This window comes from Etheostoma spectabile, chromosome 24 (assembly GCF_008692095.1).
Source record: "Etheostoma spectabile isolate EspeVRDwgs_2016 chromosome 24, UIUC_Espe_1.0, whole genome shotgun sequence".
Lineage (NCBI taxonomy): Eukaryota > Metazoa > Chordata > Actinopteri > Perciformes > Percidae > Etheostoma > Etheostoma spectabile.
In genome coordinates this window covers 6,763,327-6,779,730 of record NC_045756.1, presented here as the reverse complement: position 1 = coordinate 6,779,730, position 16,404 = coordinate 6,763,327, and the positions used below count along the sequence as shown (strand labels likewise).

The 16,404-nt window shown below is 45.2% G+C and overlaps 13 non-coding genes and 4 pseudogenes across 13 annotated transcripts; all 17 read right to left on the bottom strand.

Moving 5' to 3' along the window:
* Positions 1-78: 78 nt before the first annotated feature.
* On the bottom strand, positions 79-242 carry LOC116674290 (U1 spliceosomal RNA). The gene has a single exon (XR_004328034.1). It is a non-coding gene; the product is annotated as a U1 spliceosomal RNA (small nuclear RNA).
* A 382-nt stretch (positions 243-624) lies between these two features.
* On the bottom strand, positions 625-785 carry LOC116674348 (U1 spliceosomal RNA). The gene has a single exon (XR_004328080.1). It is a non-coding gene; the product is annotated as a U1 spliceosomal RNA (small nuclear RNA).
* Positions 786-1,177: 392 nt separating this feature from the next.
* Positions 1,178-1,346, bottom strand: LOC116674284 (U1 spliceosomal RNA). Its single transcript, XR_004328031.1, has one exon. It is a non-coding gene; the product is annotated as a U1 spliceosomal RNA (small nuclear RNA).
* A 383-nt stretch (positions 1,347-1,729) lies between these two features.
* Positions 1,730-1,905, bottom strand: LOC116674329 (uncharacterized; annotated as a pseudogene).
* A 381-nt stretch (positions 1,906-2,286) lies between these two features.
* On the bottom strand, positions 2,287-2,446 carry LOC116674321 (U1 spliceosomal RNA). Its single transcript, XR_004328061.1, has one exon. It is a non-coding gene; the product is annotated as a U1 spliceosomal RNA (small nuclear RNA).
* A 364-nt stretch (positions 2,447-2,810) lies between these two features.
* On the bottom strand, positions 2,811-2,966 carry LOC116674322 (U1 spliceosomal RNA). The gene has a single exon (XR_004328062.1). It is a non-coding gene; the product is annotated as a U1 spliceosomal RNA (small nuclear RNA).
* Positions 2,967-3,343: 377 nt separating this feature from the next.
* On the bottom strand, positions 3,344-3,504 carry LOC116674310 (U1 spliceosomal RNA). The gene has a single exon (XR_004328051.1). It is a non-coding gene; the product is annotated as a U1 spliceosomal RNA (small nuclear RNA).
* A 373-nt stretch (positions 3,505-3,877) lies between these two features.
* On the bottom strand, positions 3,878-4,039 carry LOC116674316 (U1 spliceosomal RNA). The gene has a single exon (XR_004328056.1). It is a non-coding gene; the product is annotated as a U1 spliceosomal RNA (small nuclear RNA).
* Positions 4,040-4,405: 366 nt separating this feature from the next.
* LOC116674332 (U1 spliceosomal RNA) lies at positions 4,406-4,562 on the bottom strand. Its single transcript, XR_004328070.1, has one exon. It is a non-coding gene; the product is annotated as a U1 spliceosomal RNA (small nuclear RNA).
* Positions 4,563-4,932: 370 nt separating this feature from the next.
* LOC116674267 (U1 spliceosomal RNA) lies at positions 4,933-5,093 on the bottom strand. Its single transcript, XR_004328019.1, has one exon. It is a non-coding gene; the product is annotated as a U1 spliceosomal RNA (small nuclear RNA).
* Positions 5,094-5,209: 116 nt separating this feature from the next.
* Positions 5,210-5,370, bottom strand: LOC116674315 (U1 spliceosomal RNA). Its single transcript, XR_004328055.1, has one exon. It is a non-coding gene; the product is annotated as a U1 spliceosomal RNA (small nuclear RNA).
* A 374-nt stretch (positions 5,371-5,744) lies between these two features.
* Positions 5,745-5,894, bottom strand: LOC116674347 (uncharacterized; annotated as a pseudogene).
* A 382-nt stretch (positions 5,895-6,276) lies between these two features.
* On the bottom strand, positions 6,277-6,441 carry LOC116674335 (U1 spliceosomal RNA). Its single transcript, XR_004328071.1, has one exon. It is a non-coding gene; the product is annotated as a U1 spliceosomal RNA (small nuclear RNA).
* Positions 6,442-6,834: 393 nt separating this feature from the next.
* On the bottom strand, positions 6,835-6,988 carry LOC116674272 (uncharacterized; annotated as a pseudogene).
* A 381-nt stretch (positions 6,989-7,369) lies between these two features.
* Positions 7,370-7,523, bottom strand: LOC116674285 (uncharacterized; annotated as a pseudogene).
* A 389-nt stretch (positions 7,524-7,912) lies between these two features.
* Positions 7,913-8,072, bottom strand: LOC116674330 (U1 spliceosomal RNA). Its single transcript, XR_004328068.1, has one exon. It is a non-coding gene; the product is annotated as a U1 spliceosomal RNA (small nuclear RNA).
* Positions 8,073-8,464: 392 nt separating this feature from the next.
* LOC116674275 (U1 spliceosomal RNA) lies at positions 8,465-8,626 on the bottom strand. Its single transcript, XR_004328025.1, has one exon. It is a non-coding gene; the product is annotated as a U1 spliceosomal RNA (small nuclear RNA).
* Positions 8,627-16,404: the final 7,778 nt, after the last annotated feature.

The following is a 16,404-nucleotide window of genomic DNA, read 5'->3' as shown; positions in this document are numbered from 1 at the left end:
CAGACACCAGAAACTCTGGTGGCATTGCCTTACAGGGACATCCTGAGGTAGAGCACTGTTTTTTTTCAACGGTATGTTTGGGGGAGAGCGCGAAGCAGCAGTCCCCCACTACAAACAATTTGCAGTCAGCTTCCAAGCTTTGGGATTCGCAGTGGGTCACGATACGGCGTGTGCACATGTTAAGCCTCGCCTGGTTGACCACCTTCTTGATCAGGGTAATCGGTCCCCTGCCAGGTAAGTATGTATTGGACTAGCCAGAGAAAAGGACACTTCATCCCAGACAGAATCTGGCTGACGGTTGCTAAATCGCACATACCATAGGTCAGTGCTTTCCGCAGTTAGCCAGACCTGGGCAAGCTGTTATGCATGTCAGGAAAGCAAACCTGCTGCACAAAAGCCTTTATGACTGAGCATGCCACATTGTGAAAAAATTGAAGTACATTGATTCCGCAAAGAGAGAAAAACCTTGGGAAGGAGACACCAACTCACAGCGTTCACAACCAAAAGCCACACCCATCGTCAGCTGCATCTAATTTATGACAATGCAATAGTCCAGCAAGTTGCTGGCATGCACGCAGGAACGATCCATGAGTAAGAACTGTTTTTTTTGTCAACTTACTGTTCAGGGTGAGAGCGCGAACGCGGTGCCCCCACTACCAGAAATTATGCAGCTCGAGATGTCCCACATTTTGTAATTCGCAGGGTCCAGCATACCGGAGTGCAATGGTTAAGCTGCCCCTGGGTAACCACCTCTCTGATTAGGTATCTCCCTGCCAGGTAATTGCGAGTTGGAAGGGGGGGGGGGGAGGCCAGAGAAAGAGCCTTCATTCCCAGACACAGAACTCTGTGGACGGTTGCTAAAGGCATTCATACCAAGTTCAGGGCTTTCCGCGTAGAGACGCTGGCAAGCTGTTCTGCATGTCAGTGAAGCAACCTGCGCACAAAAGCCTTCACCTGAGCAGGCCAAGGCATTGGACAAATTAGTCCCAGTTGATTCCCGCAAGGAGAGAAACACCTGGCAGGGGAACACAGCAAAACGCTCTTCACAACCCAAAGGGCCACACCCTTCGTCAACTGGATCCAAATTTATGACAAAATGCATAGTCCAGCAAGTTGCTTGCGCTTCTACAGTACATCATGAGTAACGAACGTTAATTTGTTCAACAGTATGTTCGGGGGGGGAAGAGCGCTGAAACGCAGCCCCCTCTACCGCTCCCACAAATTATGGCGTCGAATTCCCACATTTGGGGAATTAGCAGGGGTCGCATAAACGGGGGTGCATGGTTAGCCCGTCCCTGGGTGAACCACCTTCTGATCAGGTATCAATCCCCGGCCAGGGTTATTATATGTTGGGAAGAGCAGAAAAGGGACTTCATTCCAGACAAGAACTCTGGGCTGACGGTTGCAAAATGCTATCATACCAGAGTTCAGTGCTTTCCGCGTAGCGACCTGGGCAAGCTGTTTCTGCATGTCAGAAGCAAACCTGATGCACCAAAAGCCTTTAACCTAGCATGCCAGCATGTGAAAAAATTGAAGTACATATATTCCGCAATGAGAAGAAAAACCTTGGGAAGGGAAACCCAACTCGTCACAACAAAAGGCCACACCCATTCGTCACTGGCATCAAATTTATGACAAAATGCATAGCCAGCCAAAGTTGCGGTGCTATGCACTCTACAGGACATCATGAGTAAGATACTGGTTTTTTTTATTTCAACATATGTTCAGGGACGGAGCAGCGAACGCAGTACCCACCACTACCACAATATATGCAGTCGAGATTCCCACATTTGGGAATTCGCAGGGGTCAGCATAAACCGGATTGCAATGGTTAAGACTCGCCATGGGTGAACCCACCTTTTTTTTTTTTCTTGAGTCAGGGTATCTCCCCTGCCAGGTAAGATGATTTGGAAGCAGAGAAAAGGACTTCATTCCAGAACAGAACTTGGCTGACGGTGGCTCAAATGCTCATACCAGAGTTCAGTGCTTTCCCTGCAGTAGCAGACCGGGCAGACTTTCTGCATGTCAGGAACAAACCTGCTGCACCCAAAGCGCTTTAACCTGAGCATGCCAGCATGTGGAAAAATTGAAGGTACATTGATTCCCGCAAGAGTAGGGAGAAATAACTTTGTTGGGAAGGGAGAAACACGCAACTCGTTGCACAACCAAAAGGCCACACCCATCGTCACTGGCATCCAAATTTATGACAAAATGCATAGTCCAGCAAGTTCTTGCAGCATTTACAGGACATCATGAGGTAAGAACGATTTAATTTTAACAGTATGTTCGGGGCAGAGCGGACGAACCGTCCCCCACTACCACAAATTATGCAGTCGAGATTCCCACATTTGGGGAATTCGCAGGGTCACATAACCGGAGTGCAGGTTAAGCCTCGCCTGGGTGAACACCTTCTTGATCCATGGTATCTCCCCTGCCAGGTAAGTATGATTGGAGAGCAGCCAGAGAAAAGTACTTCATTCCCAGACACAGAAATATGGTGACGTTGCTAAAATCATCATACAGAGTTAGTGCTTTCCGCAGTAGCAGACCTGGGCAAGCGTTTCTGCAGTGTCAGGAAGCAAACCTGCTGCACAAAAGCCTTTAACGGCATGCCAGCATTGAAAAATTGAAGTACATTGATTCCGCAAAGAGAGAAAACCTTGGAAGGAGAACACTCAATCGGTACAACCAAAAGGCCACACCCATTCGTCACTGGCATCCAAATTTATGACAAACTGATAGTCAGCCAAAGTTGCTTGATGCACTCTACAGGACATCATGAGGTAGAACGGTTTTTTTTCAACATATGTTCAGGGAGAGCGCGAACGCAGTCCCCCACTACCACAAATTATGCAGTTCGAGATTCCCACATTTGGGGAATTCGCAGAGGTCAGCATAACCGAGTGCAATGGTTAGCTGCTGGGTGAACCACCTTTTGATCAGGTATCTCCCCTGCAGGTAAGTATGAGTTGGAAGAGCCAGAGAAAAGGACTTGATTCCCAGACACAGAACTCTGGCTGACGGTTTGCTAAAATGCATCATACAGAGTCAGTGCTTTCCGCAGTAGCAGACCTGGGCAAGCTGTTTCTGCATGTCGAAGCAAACCTGCGCCACAAAAGCCTTAACCTGAGGCATGCCAGCATTGGAAAAATTGAAGTACATTATTCCCGCAAAGAGAGGAAAAACCTTGGGGGTGACACGCAACTCGGCACAACCAAAAGGCCCACACCATTCGTCCACTGGCATCACAATTTATGACAAAATGCATAGTCCAGCAAAGTTGCTTGCATGACATCTACAGGACATCATGAGGTAAGAACTGTTATTTTTTCAACAGTATGTTTGGGGGAGAGCGCGAACGCAGTCCCCCATACCACAAATTATGCAGTCGGATTCCCACATTTGGGGAATTCGCAGGGTCAGCATAACCGGAGTGCAATGGTTAAGCCTCGCCTGGGTGAACCACCTTCCTTGATCATGGGATATCCCCTGCCAGGTAAGTATGATTGGAAGAGCAGAGAAAGGACTTCATTCCCAGACCACAGAACTCTGGCTGGACGGTTGCTAAAATGATCATAACAGAGTTCAGTGCTTTCCGCAGTAGCAGACCTGGGCTACTGTTTCTGATGTCAGGAAGCAAAACCTGCTGCACAAAAGCCTTTATCTGGAAAGCATGCCAGCATTGGAAAATTGAAGTACATTGATTCCGCCAAAAGAGAAAAACCTTGGAAGGGAGAACACGCACTCGGTCACAACCAAAGGCCACACCCATTCGTCACTGGCATCCAAAGTTATGAAAAATGCATAGTCCAGCAAAGTTGCTGGCATGCACTCTACAGGCTCATGAGGTAAGAAATGTTTATTTTAACAGTATGTTCAGGGGAGAGCGCGAAAGCCAGTCCCCCACTACCACAAAATTATGCAGTCGAGATTCCCACATTTGGGGAATTCGCAGGGTCAGATAACCGGAGTGCAATGGTAAGCCTCGCCCTGGTGTGAACCACCTTCTTGATCATGGTATCTCCCCGCCGGTAAGTATGGTGTGGAAGAGCCAGAGAAAAGGACTTCATTCCAGACACAGAACTCTGGATGAGGTTGCTAAAAGCATCATACCAGAGTTCAGTGCTTTCCGCAGTAGCAGAATGGGCAGTGTGTTCTGCATGTCAGGAAAGCAACCTGTGCACAAAGCCTTTAACCTGAGCATGCAAGATGGAAAAATTGAAGTACATTGATTCCGCAAAGAGAGAAAAACCTTGGAAGGGAAAGCGCAACTCTTCCACCCAAGGCCACACCCATCGTCACTGGCATCCAAATTTATGACAAAATGCATAGTCCAGCACAAGTTGCGTGAATTCTACAGGACATCATGAGGTAAGAGCGATTTTATTTTTTCAACAGTATGTTCGGGGGGAGAGCGAATCGACAGTCCCCCATAACACAAATTATGCAGTCAGATTCCCGCATTGGGGAATTCGCAGGGTCAGCATAACCGGAGGGCAATGGTTAAGCCTCGCCTGGGTGAAACCACCTTCTGTCATGGTATCTCCCCGCCAGGTAAGTATGAGTTGGAAGAGCCAGAAAAGGATTCATTCCCGACACCAGAACTCTGGCTGACGGTTGCTAAAATGCATCATACCGAGTTCAGTGCTTTCCGCAGTAGCAGACCTGGGCAAGCTATTCTGCATGTCGAAAGCAAACCTGCTGCACAAAGCCTTTAACATGAGCATGCCAGTCATTGGAAAAATGAAGTACATTGATTCCCGCAAAGAGAGAGAAAAACTTGGAAGGGAGAACAAGCAACTCTGTCACAACCAAAAGGCCACACCCATTCGTCACTGGCATCCAATTTAGACAAATGCATAGTCCAGCAAAGTTGCTTGCATGCATTCGTACAGACATCATGAGGTAGAACGATATTTTTCAACAGTATGTTCGGGGAGAGCGCGAAAGCAGTCCCCCACTAACACAATTATGCAGTCGAGATTCCACAATTTGTGGGAATTCGCAGGGGTCAGCCATAACCGGAGTGCATGGTTAGCTCGCCCTGGGTGAACCACCCGATCTGGATCTGTATCTCCCTGCCAGGTAAGTAGTTGGCAAGAGCCAGAGAAAAGGACATTGATTCCCAGGACACAGAAGCTTATGGCTGGCATGCTACTCTACAGGGGACATCATGAGGTAAGAACTGTTTATTTTTTCAACAGTAGTTTGGGGGAGAGCGGCGAACGCAGTCCCCCACTACCACAAATTATGCAGTCGAGATTTCCACAGTTGGGGAATTCGCAGGGGTCAAGCAACCGGGGTGCAATGGTTAAGCCTCGCCTGGGTGAACCACCTTCTTGTCATGGTATCTCCCTGCCAGGTAAGTATGAGTTGGAAGAGCAGAGAAAAGGACTTCATTCCCAGTACACAGAACTTGGCTGACGGTTGCTAAAATGCATCATACCAGAGTTCAGTGCTTTCCGCAGTAGCAGACTGGGCAAGCTGTTCTGCATGTCAGAAAGCAACCTGCTGTCACAAAAGCCTTTACCCTGAGCAGGCCAGCATTGGAAAAATTGAAGTACATGATTCCCGCAAAAGAGAGAAAAACCTGGAGGGGAACACGCAACCGGCACAACCAAAAGGCACCACCCATTCTCACTGGCATCTAAATTTATGACAAAATGCATAGTCCAGCAAAGTTGTGGCAGCACTTCCTACAGGAACATCATGAGGAGAACTGGTTTTTTTTCAACATTCATGTTCAGGGGAGAGCGCGAACGCAGCCCCACTACCACAAATTATGCAGTCGAGATTCCCACATTTGGGGAATTCAGGGGCAGCATAACCGGAGGCAATGTTACCTCGACCTGGGGAAACTTCTGTTTGGCTATCTCCCCTGCCAGGCTAAGTATGAGTTGGAAGAGCCAGAGAAAAGGACTTCATTCCCAGACACAGAAACTCTGGCGACGGTTGCTAAAATGCAATCATACCAAGAGTTCAGTGCGTTCCGCAGTAGCAGACACTGGGCAAGCTGTTTGCATGTCAAGGAAGCAAACGCTGCACAAAAGCCTTCATGCAGAAGCCAGCATTGGAAAAATTGAAGTAAATTGATTCCGCAAGCGAGAGAAAAACCTTGGTGAAGGGAGAAACACGCAACTCTTTCCACCAACCAAAAGGCCAAACCATTCGTCAATGGCATCCAATTTATGACAAAATGCATTAGTCCAGCAAAGTTGCAGGATGATCTACAGGACATCATGAGGTAAGAACGATGTAATTTTCAACAAGTAGTTCGGGGGATGAGCGCCGCGAACGCAGTCCCCCCACTACCAGCAATTATGCAGTCGAGATGCCCACATTTGGGGAATTCGCAGGGGTCAGCATAACCGGAGTGCAGGGTTAAGCCTCGCCCTGGGTGAACACCTTCTTGATATGGTATCTCCATGAACAGGTAAGTATGAGTTGGAAGAGCCACGAGAAAGGACTCATTCCCGACACAGAACCTCGGGTGACGTTGCTAAAATTCATCACCAGAGTTCCAGTGCTTTCCGCAGATAGCGGGAGGACCTGGACAGACTGTTTCTGGCATGTCCAGGAAGCAACAAACCTGCTGCATCAAAAGCCTTAAACTGAGATGACAGCATTGGAAAAATTGAAGTAACATGTTCCCCGCAAGAGAGAAAAACTTGGAAGGTGAGAACAACTCAACTCGGCACAAACCAAAGAGGCCACACCCATTCGTCACTGGCATAAATTTTGGACAAACGAATAGTCCAGCAAAGATGCTTGCATGCACTCTACCGGGATCATAATCAGAGGTACAGAACTGTTTTTATTCATCTATTATGTTTCAGGGGATGAGGCGAACGCAGTCCCCCATACCACAAATTTGCAGTCGAGATTCCCACATTTGGGGAATTCGCCAGGGTGCATTAACCGGAGGGCATGGTTACGCTCGCCTGGTTGAACCACCTTTGATCATGGTAATTTCCCCTGCGGTAAGTATGCGTTGGAAGAGCAGAGAAAATGGACATTCCCAGAACAGAACTTGGCTGTGACGGTTGCTAAAAGCATCATACCAGAGTAGTTGCTTTACCGCAGTAGGCAGACTGGGCAAGCTGTTTCTGCCGTCAGAAAAGACAAACCTGCTGCACAAAAGCCTGTAACTGAGCCATGCCACATGGGAAAATTGACGTATGTGATTCCGCAAAAGAGAGAAAAACCTGGAAGGGCAGACACACGCAACTCGGTCACACAAAAGGCCACACCCAATTCGTCACTCGGCATCATAATTAGGACAAAAGCATAGTCCAGCAAAGGTGCTCAGCACTCTCCAGGCACACATGAGGAGAACTGTTTTTTTTTTTTTTTTTCACACACATGCTTGAGGGGGAGAGCGCGGGACGCAGCCCCAACTCCAAAATAGCAGTCGAGATTTCCACTATGGGGAATTCGCAGGGGGTCAGCATAACCGGGTGCAATGTTAAGCCTGCGCCTGGGTGGAACCAACTTCTGACATGGTGGCTCCTGCAGGTAAGTTATGAGTGGAAAGAGCAGAGAAAAAAGACTTCATTCCCAGAGCACAGAACTCATGGCTGACGGTTCTAAAAATGCATCATAACAGAGTTAGGCTTCCGCAGTAGCAGACTCGGGCAAGCTGTTTCTGCAGTGTCCAGAAAGCATAACCGCGCCAAAAGCCTTAAACCTGAGCTATGCCAGCATGGGAACAAATGAGAGTACATTGATTCCCGCAAAGAGAGAAAAACCTGGAGAGGAGAACAGAAAACCACTGGTCACAAAACACAAACAGGCCACACCCATTCGTACACTGGCATCCAAATTATGACAAAATGCATAGCCAGCAAAGGTTGCTTGATGCAATCTACAGGAATCATGCGGTAAGAACTGTTTTTTTTCAAATTATGTTCAGGGCGGAGAGCGCGACCGCAGTCCCCACTACCACAAAGTATATGCAGTACGAGTTCCACATTTGGGGAATTCGCAGGTCAGCATAACCGGAGGTGCAATGGTAAGCCTCGCCTGGGTGAACACCTTCTTGATCATTGGTATCTCCCCTGCCAGGTAAGTAGGGTTGGAAAGAGCCAGAGAAAAGGATGTCATTCCCAGACACCAGAAATCTGGCTGACGGTGCTAAAAAGCATCATACCAGAGTTCAGTGCTTTCCGCAGTAGCAAGACCTGGGAAAGACTGTTCTGCATGTCAGAAAGCAAACCGCTCACAAAAGCCTTACCTGAGCATGCCCAGCTATGAAAAATTGAAGTACATGATCCAGCAACAAAGAGAGAAAAACATGGGAAGGGAGAACCGCAACTCGGTCACAACCAAAAGAGGCCACACCTGCTGTCACTGGCACCAAGTTAGTGACAAAAATGCATTAGTCCAGCAAAGTTGCTGACAGCCACTCTAAAGGAACATCATGATGGTAAGAACGTGTTTTTTTTTTTTTCACATCATGTTGAGGGGAGAGTAGGCGAAACGCAAGTCACCCACTACCACAAATTATGAGTCGAGAGTTCCAATTTGGGGCATTTCGCAGGGGTCAGCATAACGGGGTGCAATGGTTTAAGCCTCGCCGGGTGAACCACACTTCTTGGATCATGGTATCTTCCTGCCGGTAAAGTATGAGTTTGAAGAGCCAGAGAATAAAAAACGGCTTCATTCCAGACCAGAGTTGCATGGTGACGGATGCTTAAAATGAATCATACCAGAGTTACAGTGCTTCACGCAGTGTAGCGGACCTGGGAAAGCTGTTTCTCATGTCAGAAAGCAAACCTGTCGGCACAAAAGCCTTTAACAATGAGCATGCAGCATTGAAAAAATTGAAGTAAATTGATTCCCGCAAAAGCTGAGGAAAAACACTTGAAGGGAGAAGACGCAACATCGGTTCACAACAAAAGGCCACACCATTCGTTCACTGCATCAACTTATGACAAAATGCCTAGTCCATCATGGGCAGAGTTGCTTGTAAGCACTTACAGGACAAACATGAGGTAAGAACCATCGTCTTGATCATGGTATCTCACACTGCCCAGGGGAAGTATGAGGTATGAGAGAGCAAGTGCTCACTAAATTATGTTTTTACTATTAAATGACACTATTGGTGAAATTTGATTGATAAACCTAGGTTAAGATTAAGAGGATTAGGGTTGTAACATCAACAACATACATCGATGTCTTGTAAAATGTCTGTTTGACGTGCTACCCATGTTGTTATGTTTCTGCAGCAACGGAAACTGCTGAAAAACAGTTTAAACTGAGTCAGGCCATTTTTAAAGTAATGAAGTGTTATTTTCTAACTTTCCTGTATTAATGAAGATATGAAATGAAAATGAAACAGCTCTGGAATCACGGCTCGTCCAGGAGCGTAACTCGACTTTCCCCACAAATGACAATAAGCACACCAGACCAATGAGCCACTGATTAAAAGCAATTCGTAATAGCAATTTTCCTAAGGGAAATGTGATCAGTCAGTGACTGAAAGGACAAGGTTAAGTAAGTTGGTTTGGCAGTGGTGGTTTTATGGCTGCCACTTGCCTATGAGCTTCCTGATTATTGGACGAATGATCGCTTTTGACGCAAAACATTTACCAAAATTGGAAATTGAATTTGGGTAAAGGAAGCAGATTGCAAAAATTTAATTTAGCTGGGTTCGTCCACTGACTGAAAGGCTATGGTCAAGTAGGTCTTAGGGCAGGGGTCTTTCCGGCTCCCACGCCCGATCAAGTTTCGATATCTTTGGGAGAACAGGGAAACATTTTGACACGTATATTTTTTCCACAGACTTTGATTTGCCACTCAAGAAGTGATAGTAATATGTGATCAGATTACATCGCAGATAATCATCTTTTCAGTCTTATGTCATAAGAAACACCAGATTATTCAATCATGCTCCACTTCTAGCAACGTAGTCTCATCCGGGACCTATCACACCCCTAAGCGAGGAATATAACCTAGAACAAGAATGAGCTGAAACCCAGAGTTCTAGCCAATTTTCCATGAAAGAAAGTGGCCTGCGATCTGTCAGGAATCAAAAGGCAATGGTCAAGTAGTGTTTTTTGGCTGTAGTTTTGTGCTGCAGCTCGCTGTCGGCCTGAGCGTTGATTATATGGAGGAAGAGTAGACTTTTCCAAGTTCAACTTGAATTTTCTGTCAAAGTGGACAGCCGATTGTATGAACTTGCACTTTGTAATGATTTGACTCAGATCAGCTTTTAGCGAGAATCATACCCTTACACACAACGTGCACGGTAAACAGAGTTCTAGCAAACTTTCCTTCAAGGAAATGAAGCTGACTCCATGACTCCCTGCCGGATTCAGCTTTCGATATTGTTGAAACAGGAAAATTGCACACATTGTTTTGCCACAAAACCACAGACTGGATTTTGCTCGAAAAGAGTGATTTGATTTGAGTTGTTTTTATTTCCACCACAAAAACTTAAAGCAGTATTATATTGTTCCAAAAAATATGGGAGGGCAATGTTCCGACAAAACCTCAAGCAGTTTTATAAGCTTATATAAGCTTATAGCTAATATCAGTGTCAATTCCATAGAAAAAACTCTTACATTGAACAATTAAAAACCACTTATATATTATATGTATAAAACAAAAAACAAAAACAAAACAAAAACTAATCATTGTGATAACCCCCCCGATTTAAAATTCATTAGAGCACAAACCCAATGGAAAATTCAAGGCAAGGCAAGCGCTTTATTTGTATAGCACATTCAGCAACAGGGCCAATTCAAAGTGCTTACCAAAAATCAGTTAAACAGATCAAACACAAGTCAAAACAGTTATAAAATCATTAAGCATTAAAAACCGTTTTAAAACACATGAATAGACAATTAAACATAAATATAGAACATAAAACACAAGAATATAAAGTTACATGTGCAGCATAAGACCAAAACATTTCAAAGAAAAGGTGCAGTCATTAAAGCAAGGCAGCATCAAAAAGCAAGGTCTTCAGCCTTGATTAAAAGGGAACCCAGAGAGTAGCGCGGATCTGCAGGTTTCTGGGAGTTTATTCTAGATATGAGGAGATAGAAAACTGAAGCTGCTTCACCTGTTTAGTTGAATTGGGGGACAGAAAGAGACCTGTTCCCAGATGACCTGAGAGGTCTGGGTGTATAGTGTAGTAAGCAGCTCAGACATAAGTTTTGGACCTAAACCGTAAAGTGATTTATAACTAGCAAGAGTATTTTGAAATCAATTCTGGAGACACAGAAGCCAGTGTTAAAGACCTTCAGAAGCTGGAGTGATGTGATCCAGTCTCCTGTCTTAGGAGGACCTGAGCAGCAGCGTTCTGAATCAGCTGTAGCTCTCTGATGATTTTTTAGGGAGATCCTGTATAAAAAACACCGTTACCAGTAGTCAAGGTCTACTGAAGATGAAAGAATGGACCAGTTTTCAAATCCTGTTGACAACATAAGTCCTTTAACCTGATATATTCTTAAGATGATAGATAGGCTGACTTTGTAATTGTCTTAATGTGGCTTTAAATTCAGGCTCGAGACATGACTACCAAGATTCTGCTTGTCTGTTGTTTTTAACATTGTTGTTTGAAGCGGGCCGCAGATTTAATCGGCCTCTCTTGCTCCAAAAACAACCACTCAGTTTTTCCTGTCATTTAATTCAGAAAGTTCAGACAAACTTAGAGCAACAAACTTACGTCTCTGTTTAAACTGTTCTTAGAAAGTAGCAAAGAGTGATGGGAAGACTGTCCATAACTTGTCCTCTCGTATATCACACTAACTGTGTGTGAGTCGTACGAGGTAGGAAGCTAATAAGGACCCTACTAGGTCGGATACTGGTGAATTCATTAATAAAAGTAAAAATATACAGAAGTGCGGGGAAATAACTTGTTTATAGAAGATATAAAACGACTAAAGCAACTTGAAGGTGATTCACTTGGTACACATAAGAATACTGCACGAGCAAACAAGATGGGAGGGGTGTCTACAATTACACACAAAATACTATTTCTTAAAGCTCGTTCTGGAATGTGAAAGTAATATTTGGATGAATTGCTCACGGTATGCACATTCTTTTCCATCACATTCAATAAAAAAAAGATTATTCAATCTATCTCTCCACTTCTATGCAAAGTGGTCCAGTCGGGACCTATAGAACCCTAAATGAGAATCACAACCCTGACCAAGACCAACGGAGAGTCAGTGTCCCCTCGTTGTTCCTCATATTCTTCCAGTTCTGTTCTGTGCTTGCAGGAAGCAGGATATGAAAAATTGCACAAATGCGTTAGTATAATTTTGCTTGTCCTAACTTACGACCATGACAGTATCTGGGGAATTAATGTAAACTGGACTTATAAGTACAAGATTAGGGTTTTAACAGCTCCTGCCTTCAGGGCTCGTTCGGGAGTATACTGGCAGTCTCGCACCCAAAAGTGAGAATCAAACAACGCAAGATCCACGAGGTACACGTATTAAAAACAGGCTTAGCAATTTCCAATCAAGTAAATTGATCAGTCAGTGACCAAGGCAATGGTCCAAGTAGTTTAGTTATGTCAACTACTCTAGCTGTTAAAGTGTCTGAGTAAACTGTAGTGAATGGAAGGATGTTAAAAAATGATCATTCTAAGATAAACAATCTGAAAGGTTGCACACAAATCTTAAAGCACGCTAGATTTTGTGATTTTTTGATCATCAAAGATTTAGTTTAAGAAATGGCAGTATTTGTGTACACTACTGTATGCTGTAAATGTTTTAAGTTCAATAGGTCAGACTGTGCTTTGTTTCTGAATTTGTAATGAATTTTTCAACTGTTAACCATGAATTGATGCTTGCAGCACTTGTCAGGTAAATTCAGTTTTGCTATGATTGATAGCACCTTTTGTAAACTATTGGCTATTTTTGAAAAACTTAACACACAAATAAGAAAACTTTCACCCAATTATCAAAACATGTGTAGTTCTCTTGACAAAAGCGACACAGCCAGATTAACTCTTGAAACCTTGTCAAATCTGTGTTTTCGATCAAACAGAAACACCAAGCAATCATTCTAGCACACGATGTGCCAACTACACACTGATGGGATGAATACAAAACACATCTGGCTTTCTCTTTCGTGTACACAGATGCAATTTGAGGGTCATACTTGTCATAGTGGTCAGTAAACATACAAGGATCCAAACTTCAAGGATTGAGTTTATTCACCACTCATCAAAAACCAAGACAAAGTCAGAAACAAAATAGTAATTCACAAAAACAAAAAAAACAATCAGCCATAATCATGTCGTTTTCTGGGTCCGGCCAACAAAATTCGTCCAGTCCAAGGCACCGGGGACAATATCTCCTTGAATGCAGTATCCAGGCCTGACATGATGCCTGGTCAATATCTCACATGCCTCCTCATGCCTGTAAAAGGGCTAACTGTGATGAGGATGCCAGTCGTACACTTTCCAGCGCCAGGCAGAGAAGAACTCCTCGATGGGATTAAAGATTATTAGATTAGATTCGATTCGAACTTATTGTCATTACACATGCTACAGGTACAAGGCAACGGAAATGCAGTGTTGGGGACTAACCAGAAGGCAATAGCATAAGTGCAGGAATTACATGGTTCCGTAAGTGCAAGGGACAGGATTGTAATGAATAAATATAGAAAAGAAATATATTAAAACATAGGTTTTACAGATGGGTTTGTTCCATGAATACAAAATATAGGATAACAGGTATGTGTGAGCAAGATTTACAGCTAGGAATTTGGTGGATATTACATAATTGCAAATTTTTTTACAGATATGTGCAAACAGCATAATATACTAATGAAATAAGGTAAAGTTTGGGCAGAAACTATCCGAATTAAAGTGCGGTGGAAAGTAATTGCATATAACAGTTAAAGTACGGTAGTGCGGAGGTAAATGAAAACAATTGTTACTGTAAATAAATAAACAGTCAGCAGTGCAAATGAAATGTAAGTAGTGCAAAAAGGTAAGTAGTGCAAAAGATGCAGGATGTAAACAGTGTTACTATAGTAACAGTCAGCAGTGCAGATGAACATTTAATTATTGCAGATAAACATAAATGGAGCAGGTGTGAGGAGGGAGAGGATGAGTCTGGTCAGATATATGAGGGGAGGGGGATCAATGAGGATTAGAGTTCAATAAAGAGACAGCTCTGGGGGGAAAAAAAAAAAAAAAAACTGTCTTTAGTATGCTGGGTCCTGGTCGGAGGATAACTGAGAAACGCCGCGGAGGGGAGGAGAGAAAAACAGTCTGTGGGGCTGGGTGAGGAGGAGTCCTTCAGGATGGGCGGGTGAGCTCGATGCAGGGACAGCGGTTCATCTGGATGTGCTCGATGGCGGGCAGTGGAGTCCCGCGGTGATGCGCGGGCGCGGGTTGTCACCACCGCTGACAGTGCCTTGCGGCTCTGCAACAGCAAACAGCTCCCACCACACTGTTGCACAGTTTGTCGGGATGCTTTCTATTGCACAGCGAGATAGAAGTTCACAGGATTAGTTGAGGAAAGTGATTCTTCATCAGTGTCTCAGGAAGAGAAGAAGAGGCGCTGGTGAGCCCTCTTTGACAGCAGGAGGGTGTGGGTTGACCAGAGGACTGTCCGCGAGATGTGGATCCCCAGAAACTTGAAACTGGAGACACGCTCAACAGCCATTCCATCGATGTGGATGGTGTCGTGCGTGCTTCTTGGCTCCTTTCTGAAGTCCACGATGAGCTCCTGGTTTGGTGGTGTTTGAGGAGCGGTTATTTCAGTGCACATGTGGCCAGGTGCTGGATCTCTTCCCTGTAGGCAGTCTCATCGTTGTTGCTGATGAGACCAATCACCGTAGTGTCGTCCGCAAAAGATGATGGAATTAGATGCGTACAAAGGCTTGCAGTGAGGAGGTGAGAGGGAGGGAGTAGAGAAACGGGCTAGCAACACCAGCCCTGTGGTACACCGTGTTGAGTGTGATGGACGTGGAGCAGTTGGAGCCTGATCGAAACATTCTGGGGTCTGTGGTAAGAAAGTCCCAAATCCAATTGCACGTGGAGGTGGTGATGCCCAGGTCTCCAAGTTGGCATTAACTTAGCCGGGATGACAGTGTTGAATGCTGAGTGAAGTCAATAAACAGTATCGGGCATAAGTGTTTATTGTCCAGATGTTGAGCACAAGGGGCAGTGCCATGGAAACCGCATCTCTGTGCTCTTTGTACGGTAGGCGAAATGGTGTGGAGTCCAATGTGATGGTGCGAGTCCTTTAGGTGTGCCAGGACCGCCGCTCAAAGCACTTCATTACGATGGGTGTGAGTGCTACAGGGCGTAGTGTAAGGCACTTCGGGCTGGAGTGTTTGGCACTGGCACAATGGACGTGCATTTAAAGAGTTTGTACAGCAGGCTTTGGCCAGAGACAGGTTGAAGATAGATGTCTGATAAAAAATCCAGCGAGCTGCTCCGCACATGCCTGAGTAAGAGTCCAGGGATGTTATACGGTCCAGCAGCCTTGTGGTGCTGATTGCCTCAGTGCCTTGCAGACAGCTGTGGAGGAGAGTGTGTGGGGGGGTGCAGTAGCGAGGGTTTGAGATTGGTGGCAGTTTCTCTGTTGTCTCTTCAAAGCGAGCATAAAAGTCATTAAGCTCGTTCAGGAAGTTGACATCAGTGGCTAGGGGGTGGAGGAGGGGTTTATAGGTCATGATGGGCCTGAATGCCTGCCAACATGGTCGAGGATCAGCGTTGGAGAAGGGTCCTCTATCTTCAGCTTGTAGCAGTGCTTGGCCTCTTTGATGCCCTTTTCAGATTTGCCATGGAGTGCTTATAGGACCTGTGCGTTCCTGATCTGAAGGCAGTATTGCGTGTCGTCAATAGGAGTCGCACTTTCCTGTTCATCCATGGCATTTGATTTGGGTATGTGGTGATCTGCTTCTGGGTTGTAACAGTGTCTATGTGGGGTTAATATAATCCGTACAGAGGAGGTGTAGCAATCAATGTCCGTGTGAGAGCCATGGTGGCTTGAGTAGCAAACGTCCCAGTCTGTGTTGTAGAACCTTCCTGAAGTGATGAATCTGCTCATGCAGGCCACACTTGATGGTCTTCACTGATGGCTTCACGGGTTGAGAGAGGTGGCATATTTGGGGGGGAGGAACAAAGAAAGGTGATCTGACTGTCCCAGGTGGGGGAGGGGTGTCGCGACGTAGGCTCCAGCCATGTTTGGTAACACATGGTCAAAGTTTGTTTCCTCTGGTGTGACAAGGAAACATGCTGGTGAAATTTTGGTAGCACTGCTTCAAGTGAAGATTAAATCACCTGTACATGTGTAATGACAATAAAGTTGAATCTAATCTAATCTAATCTAATCTTAAATCCCATCGAGGAGTTCTTCTCTGCCTGGCGCTGGAAAGTGTACGACTGTCATCCTCATCAACAGGTAGCCCTTTTACAGGCAATGG